At 35.6% G+C, this 13,805-nt stretch overlaps 1 pseudogene; it reads left to right on the forward strand.

The window, feature by feature from the left end:
* The first annotated feature begins 12,275 nt into the window (after positions 1-12,275).
* Positions 12,276-12,411, forward strand: LOC130457613 (U2 spliceosomal RNA; annotated as a pseudogene).
* The last annotated feature ends 1,394 nt before the right edge of the window (positions 12,412-13,805 follow it).

Here is a 13,805-nt window from a genome sequence, read left to right on the forward strand (position 1 = left end):
AAAAAATTATAATAAAAATACAAATAAAAATAAAGACAGTTCCTATCCCCAGAGAGCTTACATTCTAATGGAAACACACACACACACACACACACACACACACACACACACACACACACACGAACACACACACATAGAAAATGTTGAAAATGTTGGGAAGGTAGCTACCCAGTGTGAAGGCTTGATGGAGGAGCATAGCCAGTAAGAAAAGAAGAGATAGCTGGTCCAGGGCACTTTCCCTAAATGGAGATTCTGAAAGGAGCCACTGAATCAATGTAGGGGGCTTAGGAGGAAATCTGTAAACTTTAAAGCATGATATGAGGTATATTTTTGGATCTCATGGGCAGTCAGTAAATAATTTGAATTGTTTTCTTAAGAAGCACTAACTGAAACTGCTACTTATCTGAACTTAGTAAGTTTTGGCAGAACTAAACCAATCTTGGATCGACTGAAGCTGTTTATTTGGCTTTCTGCATTTGACTGTAATGCTTCTTGGTGTTCTCCCATTGTCACGTCTCCACTGCTCTCTTATGTCATCAGAACTTTTCTTTGTGACCATGGTCTTAATTTAGTAAATTGCAGGATAGGTCCTTTCAGCACATATTGTCTGAAAATTGATATCCCCAATAAAGAACCAAGAACTATTGTGCCAACGATTTCACCCTCTCGGCCCATTCTGGGAATCCAGCTGTTTCTCAACACAAAGGAACTATGCACTAAGGGCTGGTCTGACAACAGAGATTCCCTACTGAATTAAGGTTCAAGCTGATAGTGAATTAGAGCACAGACTGAGAGGGTGTTTGGGATTTAAGCGCAATTATGGAATATCAAAAGGAATTCATAAAAATATATGGCCAGTAATACATAAAACATTAGGTCTTTATACATTTTAATTCACTCAAGGGGAGACTCAAGGCCTAAAATGAAACACAAAGGGACAGAAACATGGGAAAAACAGAGGTAACAATGGAGAACCAAAGGGGTTGTTGGACACCTAGGTGTCAGAAGACATCCTTCTTTTCCTCTTTCTCATCATCATCACCATCATCATTATATATAATATCCATATTATATATAATAAAATTTATATGGTACTTTAAAGTTTGCAAAGTGCATTTATATATGTTATCTTATCATTGTGAGGTGTGTGCTATAAATTTATCTCCATATGTATGAGACATCTGAGGATGAGATGTCAATTGATTTGGCCAGGGTCATACAGCTAGTAAATATCTAAGGAAATATTCAATTTCAGGTCTTCCCATCTCCAAACCCAGTGCTCCATTCCCTGCATCACTTAGTTGTCTACTTATGGAATGCCACTGTAGGAGAGAGGTGAGAAGAGAAAAATGATTCATTGTCAAGTTCTCTGAAATGATCCATCACTCTCCCTAGTCTTTTGTGAGATGCCTGTGTTCTAGTCACGTAACTGATATTTGAGAGTACAAAGAAGCAACTTAATAGGATGAATTTTATAGAGAGTGTGCAATTTCTTGCTCAGATCAGTCTGATTGCTCTCTCATATTGGATCGTAGTCAGGAATACATTGGATGAGTTGAATAGGGAATACAAGCATAGAGTACAGAAAATATATGAAAAATGTAAGGATAAGGAATAAGATGTACCTAGTTACCCAGAGCAAAGGCAACTTATTGTAGTAAGATAAGCACTGAAGATCTTGGAAAATACCAAAGGATTTGGGGTTTTTGAACTCTTGAAGTATAGTGGAGGAGAATAGCCAGTGAAGGCTGTGCTCTTGAAAAATGATATGCATTATCTGCTGCCAGTCCACATACAGACTTTGAAGATACTGCTTTTGCAATGACGATGCAGAGTTGCTGATATGTAAAGGTGAAGGATTCTCATTGACTATGGAATCAGAACTGACCTCTCAAGAATAATAATATAAATAAGGTGACATTATGAGCATAGAAAGGTAAAAACCAGGCTATATTACATTCCTTCACCTGGTTGCCATGTGTCCATAAGTACACAAAGCCTTGTTTCTTTTGTGTATATATTTTTTTCACAATCTTAGGAGAATTAGTATTTTCAGAGGGGAAAGTACAGATAACCCTGTGTTTGTGAGACCCAGGAGTCCCATCAGAAATCTCACTGGGGACTGGAAGCATTAGCAGTAGCTGGTGGAGTGGCAGAGGCCAGTGGCAGATGAAATGTATTCAGGTGGATATGGAAAGACAGAAACCAAGTAAAATGGCAGCTTCGGAGATTTGGATGCCTGGTGATGGAATCGTATGCCATTTAGACTCTCAAAAGGCTCTGATCCCCAGAACCCATCAGAGAACTTCAGTAGAATTCCATGAAAGGAGAATATGGGGGCAGCAAGGTGGCTCAGTGGATAGAGAATCAGACCTGGAGATGGGAGGACCTAGGTTCAAATCTGGCCTCAAACACTTACTAGTTGAATGATCTGGGCAAGTCACTCTCCTAAATGCCTATCCTTTGAAATTCTTCTATCTTGGAACTGATACTTAGTACTGGTTATAAGACAAAAGGCAAGGGTTTTGAAACAATTTTTTTTAAAAGGAGAAAATCATTTTCCAAACCACAATTTATCCCTTGCTCATATAATCTTCTTTCATATTTGCCTTCCCTCTTTACATTTGTCCTTTAAACTTGAGCCCACCCTCCTCAGGGACCAGGTCTGGGCAGGGCAAGAGTATGTATGTCGTTGGTTTGGATGGAAGGTTTTCTGTCAACTGTTCTTTCTATATCTTTTCAGCAAATCCCTCTTCTAAAATATGATGAAATTCAAACTAATTCTGAACAGACACTGGCAGGGACTCAGGAGCAATTCTATTATAAAACCCCCAAGGTTACATGATAAAATCTATGAGAAGTAGTCAGCCACCCTTTGGGCCCCCCACCTATTAGCAGGAGTGCTGAGTTGGAGAAATGGTCCCAGAGGAGGTATTGACAATAGACATATAAAAAAGAAAAAAGAATGAACAGATAATGAAACAATAATACAAATAACCCAACTAGCATTGATTTCTTATTAGCTGCATTGACATTGGATCCCTATATTAAGAATCATGTCATTACTAGAGGCAAAATTTCCCATAGCAGGAATTTTCTTATTTTTGATGTGGAGTATGAAGATTTATTTATTTAATATAATCTCCACACAGAGTCACTCATAACATTAATTTTGGCAGGGATTTTAAGTGCATTTTAAAATAACTTAAATATTGGAAGTAGGACTCCATCTTCCAACACTGGAGTTGAATCAGAAATTCTGACATCATCTAACATTTCATATATTCAGAATATTCCCCAAACTACCTGGGTACCTGCACTACTTCTATGGAAATTCTTAATTTCTTTCTAGGTCTCTAGCAATTATAGTCCTTCTAAGAGCAGTTCTTGACACTTAATGAAGAGCCAGGGTAGGATTTTCAAATTATTGAAGTGAGGTAATGTAGCATGGCGAATAGAACACTGACTGGGAAGATGGGAAGACATGAGTTTCTGATCTCCCTTAGAAACTTAATAGCTGTGTGACCATTTCACAGACTCAGTTTTGTTAGCTGTATCATGCAGATGATAACATTCAGTACTTATTTTAAAGAATTTGAAAATCACCAAGCTGGTTTTGTTTTGCATTAGTAAATCAAGCAAAAGCATTTATTAAGCATCTACTATATGTCAGACCTTGCTATGAACTGGGGATACAAATACAAAATAACAACAACAATAATAAATGATTCTTTCAAGAAACTTTCCAGAGAAGCAAGCTAGATTTCATTCCAGTTAAAGCTGGTAGTATTATCTCTGTATCTACATACTTACCAATAATATCTTTAACAATAAGTGTTTGCTTGCAATTGTAGTCAAACTAACTGGTCCATAGTCTTAACTTTTTTTATTTTGTTTTGTTTTTTGAGATTTGTGGCTTCTCTATAGTTCTTTCCTAAATTGCATGATTTTTTCCCAAGATAATTGCCATGGTCCAGTAATTACATCTGCTAATTCTTTCAGTAAGTTGGAAAAAAAGCTCATATAGACTTGATAGTTCACATTGATTTCAGAGAACTGAGATAGGCCTTCATAACTTCTAAGAAAACATTTTAAAAATCATTTAAAAAATCATAGAATTTTAATCACTAGGATCATTTACATTTTCCTTTTTAAAATTACAAACAACAAATATCAATGCAAATGATATTTCAATTTTCTGTTCCTCAAAAATCAGAATATTTCTGTTCTTGTGTGCCTTTGGACTTCTTCTATAGCTTTTATTTTTTAAAATTAATTAAATTAATTAATTAATCTAAAACACTTTTCCATGGTTACATGACTCATATTCCCCCCTTTCCCCTTCTTTCCTCCCCCCTCCCTCAGCCAACAAGCAACTCAACTGGGCCTCATATGCATCATTGGTCAAGACCCATTTTCATATTAACACCTGCAACAGAGTGATCATTCAGAGTCTACATCCCCAATCATGTCTCCATTGAACCATGTGATCAAGGAAATGTTTTTCTTCTGTGTTTTGATTCCCACAGTTGTTTCCCTGGATATGGATAGTGTTTTTTCTCATAAGTTCCTCTGGATTGTCTTGGATCATTGCATTGCTGCTGGTAGAGAGGTCCATTATGCATTATTGTGCCACAGGGTATCCGTGTCTGTGTACAATGTTCTACTGGTTCTGCTCCTTTCACTCTGCATCAATTCCTGGAAGCTGTTCCAGTTCACATTCCATAGCTTTTAAGTATTTGTAAATGTAACACCATAATAACAAATCTGATATGTTTGTGATAAAGTGGTTAAAGTGTTGAGCCTGGAGTCAGGAAGACAAGTTTGGATCTTGTTTCAGATATTTACTAGATGTTTGGCCTTGGGTGAGTCACTTAACCTGTGCTTCCTTCTCTTTTCTCAACTATAAAATGACAATAATGGCATCACCTACCATGAAGGATTATTGTGAGGATCAAGTAAATTAATATTTGCAAAGTACTTACTTAGCACAATGCCTCACACATAGTAGAATCACATAAAAGATCACTCCCTTCTCTTTTCCTTCTTTTTGTCTATACAACCTTCTAAACTTAATTTTGCTTTCTTGTGTGCTTTTTAAATAATCAATTCTCTTTTTTATTCCCTGTCTCTGTCTCTGTCTCTGTCTCTCTCACCATTACTATTCACCAACTTTTTTCCCAAATAAATCCCTCCATTGTTCCAAGTAAAGGATAATCAACCTCAGCACATTATCTGTTATCTATCTTTTCTAGGAACTCTTTGAAATCAGTTCTTCTGTACTCTAGGGTATGAGTGATACAGTCATACAATGCCTTGCTTTTCTTTTCTTTATTGTTGTTGTTCAGGTGTGTCCAACTCTTTGTGACTCTGAACCATAGGAAGCCAGGGATGTCTATGAGGGTCTTAGCAAAGAAACCAGAGTGATTTATTTTTTTCTTTTCTAGTGGATTAAGGTAAACAGAGCTTAAGTGAGTTGCCCAGGATCACACAGGTAGTTAGTATCTGTGGTTCAGTTTGAACTCAGGTCTCCCTGAAATTAGGTCAAGCATTCTATACAGTGAGTCATTAAACTGCCTCCTTTCTTTTTGTTGCTCATATAAAGTCCCAAAATGGTACAGTCAATGTCTATCAAGCTTCTCATAATTTCTTCTTCAACATTGAGGTCTTCCTCTTTAGTCAGAATCAGATTCAGAAGGGCAGTTCTCATCATAACTTTATATTTTGAAAAAAAAAGTGACCATTAAAAGACAAGATAAGAATTTGCCTGTCAGTCTGCATTTAGTAGAGGTAACTTTAGCTGACTGAATATAGTTTAAATTCTCCATCACTATATTACCCTTCCAAGCCAAGTTTTCAGTCTTTTTCCTTAACTCATTATCCATTTCCTTTTTCATTTTGATTGGCTGATTGTTAATATATTAACATAATAGTCACTTTTGATTCTCCGTGAAATGATTCTCCTAAATGACCTTTCCACTTTACAATCCAATTTCAATTCTTAGATTTCCTCATATGAATATATCATTTTCATGTTTCAATCATCTTCCCTTTTTTGCTCTCTTTTGAATAAAATATACATTTTCATAGCCTAATCTAACCATGTGTTCAATCTTACTGAGTGTCAGCACAATCTATGAAATAGAATTTACTTCTTTAAATTAAGATCTTAAGCTTATTTTACTTTTATTCATGCTTTTAATTCATATATAGTTATAGTTATAGGAAGCCATGTGTTTATTATCACACCATCTTATAGGATGTTATTCCAGTGAATTACTTTTTGTTTTTCTATTTTTACTTTGTGTTGTACTATTTGTTATATCTGAGTTTGTGGGCGTATGTAGATTTCTTTCATTTTCAGTATAAAGTCAAATTGATCAGTTTTGCAAGTTCCTAGAAAAATGTATTTCATAGATTTAAATTAGATAACTCCATCTCTAACCAAAAAAAAAAATTGAGTCTTGTATTCTTTTTAGAGTCTGAGCATTGAATTATACCTATCCTTTTATCTAGTTAGAGATGGCACAGCTGACTATATATTTGTCCTTGATACATTATAAACTCTAAGATGACAGAGAAACTTTCTACCAAATTTCACCCACCTACTCTATTAACTGCTTTTCTTGTTGGTTAGATTGAAATCTGAAAGAGTTGGCAACTTTAATTGATGTGGGCCACTTTGCAATATTTGAAATAACTTAGTGATTAGGGGAGAAGCAACAAAACTAGAAAAGGGTGAATATCCTACTTTATTTAAAATAGAAAAAAGTGGGCCTGAAAACTATTTGACCACTGACAACTTCTTTCCTAGAAAAAAATTCTGGAACAGCTTACTAGGATTATTAGTGATTAATAAGATTAGTGATACTTAAGAAAATCAATGATAACTAAAAGCCATTATGTTTTCTAACCTCATCTCTGTGTCTGCCTGACTATCTGTCTCTTTGTTTTTGATAGAGTAAGTAGACTGGTGGATTAGGCAACTATTGTTGCAATACTTTCTTTAATGTTCACTAAATCATAAAACAGATTCTTTAATGCTATTCTTTTAGACAAGATGGAGAAATATGGGTTCTTTGGAAATAGTTGAATGACTAGAACCAAAGAAGAGTCTTATACTTTTCAATGCATATTTAGAGTTATCTTGTGGGAAGATGAAAGAATCTGTCCTTGAACCAGTTTAACTTTTATTTTTTTATTAATGAATTGAAGAAAGACAGTGATATATGTGTCAAATTCATATATGTCATGATGCTTAGAATATCACTAGGTAGCCTATTGTATGACAGTCTAAATCTAAAAAATCTCAACAGACTGGATTAGAGGTCTGAATTGAATAAGATGACATTAAGTAAAGATAAATATAAATTTATATTATTGTTAAAACATCAACTTTGTCAATAAATGATGAAATAAGTACATATTTCTTTAGAAAAGATCTGGATGTTTTAGTGAATGGGGAATAATACAATAGACTAGAAGCTCCTTGAGGTATGGTACTGCTTTTCTGTTTCAGTTTGTCTTTGTGTCCCCAGATACTAAGCATGTGCCTTGAATATAGCAAGTGATTAAACTTGCTCACTGAATGAATGAATATCAATCACCAATATAAAATGCAGCCAAAACACCAAATCCTATTTTAGGCTGCATTAGGATATACATAATGGATAGAACGAAAGTGTCTGCTTCACTCTGGGCAATTCAAGTCACGATGACACATTTAAAGTTTTAAATTTAGTTTTGGGCACCAAACTGTGATGGTATTTCTTTTTTGGCCCAGTAACTCAGGGAAACTTATGTCTATGGAATGGAGTGGTTAAGTTATACACAAAGGTAAGAAGTCTCCAACAATAATGAAATGGCTGAAGTAACATGAGCCACTTCTGCAAATCATTTTTTATTTATTTATTTTTTTTGTGCTAAGATATGCTTCATCCCTTTAAGGAACTCAAAGTGATTAAGATCTATTTATCAACTAAGGTTAGAAACTTCAGCAACTTAGAGTATTAGAAATTTACCTTAACACTGAGGACCTGGGGGGTAGCTGGGTAGTTCAGTGGATTGAGAGCCAGGCCTAGAGACGGGAGGTCCTTGGTTCAAATCTGGCCTCAGCCACTTCCTAGCTGTATGACCCAGCAAGTCACTTGACCCCCATTGCCTAGCCCTTACCACTCTTATGCCTCGGAAATAATACATAGAATTGATTCCATGATGGAAGGTAAGTGTTTAAAAAAATAAACTAAATTAAACACTGAGGTCTTCAATGACTTACCTAGATTCATACAGACAGTATGTATCATAAGTAACCACGATCACAGTTATTAAACTAGAAGTGATTTCAAAGACCACCTTGTCCAATCTTTTAATTTTACAGCTAAAAAAACAAACAAGCAAAAAAAAAACAAAAACAAAAAAAACTGAGGCTAGACAGTGAGGTAATTTATCCATGGTCCTAGAGATTAATCTCATCAGAGACAAGTCTTTAACCCAAGGCTTCCTGGTTCCCAGGCTAACCCTCTAGGCATTACAATGATGGGTCTCAAAAACTGTTACAAGGGAATCACTTTAAAAGACTGATATATATTAATTTAAGGTCGCCAAGGAATTCAGCTATGTGATTCCTAAATGAAAAACTCAAGTCAGCCGTCAGCCTTTTTTGGAGTTTAATTGCAATAGGAGTAAGAAAGGAATTAGAGATAGAGAGAGAGAGAAAGGGAGAGAAGGGAATAGGGCTTAAATACCCCTTCTGTTTAGGCTGGGCCAAAAGGCCCAAGCCCTTAGATAGCTGGGGCAAAGAAAAGAGATCAGTCCCTATCACTCACGTGACCAAAATGGAGAAACAGTCCCAGAGGCCCCCACCTTCAGCTTCCTTCAGCGCAAGCTTCACCGAGTCCACCACAATCACCCCGCCCAAACTCCTCCACCACCTCAAGTCTCCAGACCCTCCTATCTTTAAGGAAACCATCCAAGTTCCTCCTCTCAGTTCTCCCATCTACCAATCACTGTTCATCAATTTCCCTGTGCCAATGGAGGCTCTAGCTTAACCCAGGACCGCCCAGAGGTTTCTGGCTTTTTCACATGTCTGTTGAAGGTCATATTTTCAAATGATTAAATCTTTGATCTAGGCTGCAGCCCTTACTCAATCCTGTTAGGACTGAATAGGGTGGAGATTTATTCCAAGTATCTCCATTGTATCAATTCTAAAATCAATCATGATTCAAAGAAATTCCTGTTCTATGCTTAAGCATAGGTCAAAGTCCTTTCCATTGTTCAGCAAAAGGTTCCTGTCCTAAAGTAATCTGAAAAAGGGAAGAGAAGGAACCTCCCATGCCAATGGGGTTCCCATTCCAATAGACTATCAGTAAGAAATTTTCCAAGTATGAAATATCCCAATGGTGAAATTTCCAACATTTATAAGTCTAAGGAATTTTGAGGTTTACAAAACTTACACTAAAACTCAAGTTTTAAACCCTATAGCTTATCAGTGATGCACAAGAACACTCTTTCTCAGGATAAATATCAGCTCAAATGAATATTTTGGCTTTTGTTTTTGACTTGTGTTGTTGATTTTGGCATGAGACTTCCACCTGGTGGAGAAACACTTAATATCATGTCTTTGCTAATATATTGCTGGATGACTTGTCCCTAACGCTGGGAGGGTCAAGTATTTTTCTGAGGTTTGGGTTGCTAAGGATGTGACATTGAATAAAGTGGAGATGTTGGTCTAAATTGACTAAATAAATTAATTTTTAAAAAAGTGGAGATGTTGGGGATTTGGGGACAGAGAGACACCATTAGCTGTTAAATCATCAAGTTTTCTTTGACTTTGACCTCCCTCCCACTTATCAGTTCTGTGACAATGGACAAGTTATGTTCCCCCTCTGAGTTTGCTTCCTGCATCTGTAGAATGGGAATGTTAATCCTGGCAACATCTGCTGCATGGGCATGGCACAGAAAGTTCTTTGTCAATAATGAAGGACAACATAAATGTAGTCACTATTATCTTGTGAGCTTGGCAAGTCGTTTCCAAGTCTTTCAATTTTAGTTTTCTTATAAAATTAAGATAATAGCATCTACTTCCCAGAGGTGTTATGAGTATCAAATAAGATAATAGTCATAAAGTGTTTAGCACAGTACTCTGACACAAAGAAAGCACTATACAAATGATATTATTAACATTTACCTTATAGGGTTGTTTTGAGGATCAGATGGGATAATCTTTAAATTTCACAACTTCAAGTGCTATTTTAATGTTAGCTCTTAGGATTATAGGAAAGCTAGGTGATGTAGGTAGATAGAGTGCTGCTCCTGGAGTCAAAAAGATTCTTTCTCTTTAAGCTTAAATCTGGCTTCAGATGTTTATCAACTGTGAGACCCTGGGTAAGTCACTTAATGCTGTTTACCTCAGTTTCCTCATCTGTAAAATGAGCTGGAGAAAGATATGATAAACTACATCAGTACCTTTGCCAAGAAAAAGTCAAATAAGGTCACAAAGGATCACACATAACTAAAATGATTCAACAACAAGATCACAGGACTTAGAATCAGGAAGACCTAAGGTAAAAGAAATCCTGCCTTCGGCATTTACTTGCTGTTTGGCCCTGAACAAATCACATAAGTTTTCTTTGCCCTACCTTTGTCATCTGTCGAATGGAGATACTAATGACATTTATTTTAAGGGGCTGTAATTAAGATAAATGAGTTAATATATGTAAAGTGCTTTGCAAACTTTAAAGTACTATATGAATGTTGTGGCTATTATTATTATTTTTTTGATGGCTTATTATTGTGGTAGTGGGGAGGTTTGAAAGGAGCAGAGAAAAAAAGAAATCTTGTGAAACCTGCATTAATTTAAGTCTTTTGTCAAATTCTAAGTATAAGGACATAATAACAGAAGATTCTCTGCCTAAGTTAATACTTTACCATCTCTAAGTTTCCTTCCTATTTTCATCCATAGCACTTCATATGATTATGCATTTTGTTAACTTTCACCCTTTGGTGCTAATTCACAGGTTCATAGAACTTAGTGCTGGAAGGGACTTTAGTAATTAATTAATTTGACTTTCTCTTTTTACAAGTGAGAAAAATGAGACATATAGAATTTACTTTATATAAAAGATTCAAAGGAGTATCTGGGTGGCTTAGTGGATTGAGAGAAAATCCTAAAGACAGGAGATGTGGGTTCAAATGTTGACCTTAAATACTTCTCAGCTGGGTGACTGAGGGCAAATCACTTAACCATTGCCTAGCCCTTATCACCTTTCTGTCTTGGAACCAATGCTTAGTATTTTTGAAGATAGAAGGTAAAGGTTTTTTCTTTAAAGGAAAAAAGATTAAAGGTAGTTATTCCTTTTAAAACCAAACCAAACCAAACCAAATCTCTGTGTAAATCACTTTTTCTTTTTTTCTCAATGCTGAGGTCAGATCTTAAATTTACCACCAGAGGGAGCTACAACATTTCTGATAAACATCCATAACTACAAAAAGCTTCTTCAGATTAAGTTGAGGTCCATTTTTGATCTTATTAGATATGACTTGATGGAAGAGTAGATTGAAATGCATATAGGTTCCATCTGTCTACATTCTTCCCTGATAAATTCTCTTATATTTTCTACCCTTTTCCAATAAACTTTTTACAATTTTTTTCTTTCCTTCTATGTTAGTTAAATTAAATTAGACATCAACAATCACTTGTCTATATTCCTATTAGTTTCCAACTTGAGTACCACAACAATTTCCTGGCATGTGTCTGTGACTCTAGATTCTAGAAGGAAATATGAATGGAAGACAATACTTATGCTGCCATCCACTATATCAGTGATGTTGAACCTTTTAGAGATTGAGTGCCCAAACTGTAACCCTCACACTGCATGTGAGCTCCTCACCTCCTTATCCCAGGCACGAGAGGGAGCAAGTGCTCTAATTGGCTGTTGGGTAGAGAGGCAGGCTATGTGAGAAATGTCTTCAGGCACAAATAGAGGGGGAGGGCAGCAGGCCCCTCCAGCATACTTGCCATAAGTTCACCAACATAGTCCTATACCTATCTATGGTAAAGCAAGGTCCATAAGCTAAGTGCTTCAATGCTTATGGTAGTTTTGACAGTGAGGCTGAAACAGGGCTACCTATAATCAAGTCCATTCATAAGAGATAATGTGACTAATTAAAAGGGTACCTAATATTGAGAGTAATTCTTTGTATATTATCACATAATTCCTCTTTCTGGAGCTGGATTCATATCTCCTCTTTTTTTTTCTTTCTTCAAGAGAAAAAAAATTGCTTCTCGGCCTTTTGGCTAAGATCAAATGTAGTATCTTCGAGAGAAAAAAAGTCACTGTTCATTATAAAAACTTTAATGTATACAGTAAAGTGACAGTAAAGTAATTTAATTTTCTGTTGGTCACTACATCAAATCCAAGCTCCTTTGATCAAATTTAAAGACCCATTTAATTTGGTTCCTATCTAGGTATCCAAATTTATTTAGCTAATAAATGTAGTTTGGTCTGTGTATGCCTCTTTTCCCCACTGTTTCGCATCTATGTCCATGTGAATTTCTGACTCTATTTCTTTGCTCCGTTGATTTCTACAAAACAGAATGCCTTCTTTTTTTTCTCTACCCTGTATAAATCCTACCCATTCTAAAAACATTCATATTAAATGATATGAAGTGAAATGCTTCATTCATGAAGACTTTTCTCTAGATATTTTAACTTAAACTATTTCTCTCTTCTTTGAATTCCTCTTGCTTTTAGTCCCTAAGGGATGCTTTAGTAATTAAATGTTCCATTAATTGATTCATAAAATGTTAATATTATCTCCTCAATTAGGATATGAGCTTCCTAAGGGCAAAGGCTATATCTTACTTTTTAAAAATTTCTCTTACTGCCTAGAGTTTGCTTTAGGCTCTCCTTAAATACTTTTTGATTGATGGCCTTCTTTATTTTGGAATATCATTTCAATGGGCACTAGGTATAAATTTACCTTTTAAGATTATTGATGATTTTTCTTTTTCTTTTTTTTACAAATTAAATGTATATATTAGCATATAGGAGGTTTCATACTAGTCACATGACCCCGAGTGAGTCATTGAATCTTTCAGTACTCTGGACAGTTTTCTAAGATTAAAAGTTACAAAAAAGTTGCTGACCTGCATTGATAGAATTTAATCCTCTGGATTTCCTTATGAATAAAATCATAGATTGAGACCCTATGCCTATCCTAATATCTAACATTTATCAGTTTTAAAACTTGCAAACATTTTGAAAATATTATTTTATTTGACTTCTCAACAATTCTGTGAGGTAGGTACTATGGGCATTACTATGCCCATTGTGCAGCTGGAGAAACAGGTTTATTAATAAGTTGACACTCATAATGACACATTAATAGGCACCTTCTTCACTAAGAACACATCATGATATCCACTGCTCTACAAATACAATGAATAATAAAGGAAAACACTAGACTGAGCGGCAGAAGTACTTGCAAAGATTGGACTAGAATCAATGAAAAAGTTATTGTGGGAGTAGTATTTATAGGACTTGGAGGAATGAAGGGGATGAAGGAGAGGAAAGACGTAAAGATGACTCCTAGTTGTAAGTCAGAGTGATTGGGAGTTTAGTATTGTGGTCAAAATAAATAGAGAAGTTACAGTTATGGCAGGTTTGAAAGGCTAGGGTTATGATGTCTTTGGATTATTTTATTTTTAAATCAAATCTTACTCTCATCTTGGCAGATTTTCCACACCTTGGGAAAGTCACTTCACCTTTTGCATCCTTAGGATGAATAAATGAGACTATGTTAAC

The sequence above is a fragment of the Monodelphis domestica genome, chromosome 2, assembly GCF_027887165.1.
Source record: "Monodelphis domestica isolate mMonDom1 chromosome 2, mMonDom1.pri, whole genome shotgun sequence".
NCBI lineage: Eukaryota > Metazoa > Chordata > Mammalia > Didelphimorphia > Didelphidae > Monodelphis > Monodelphis domestica.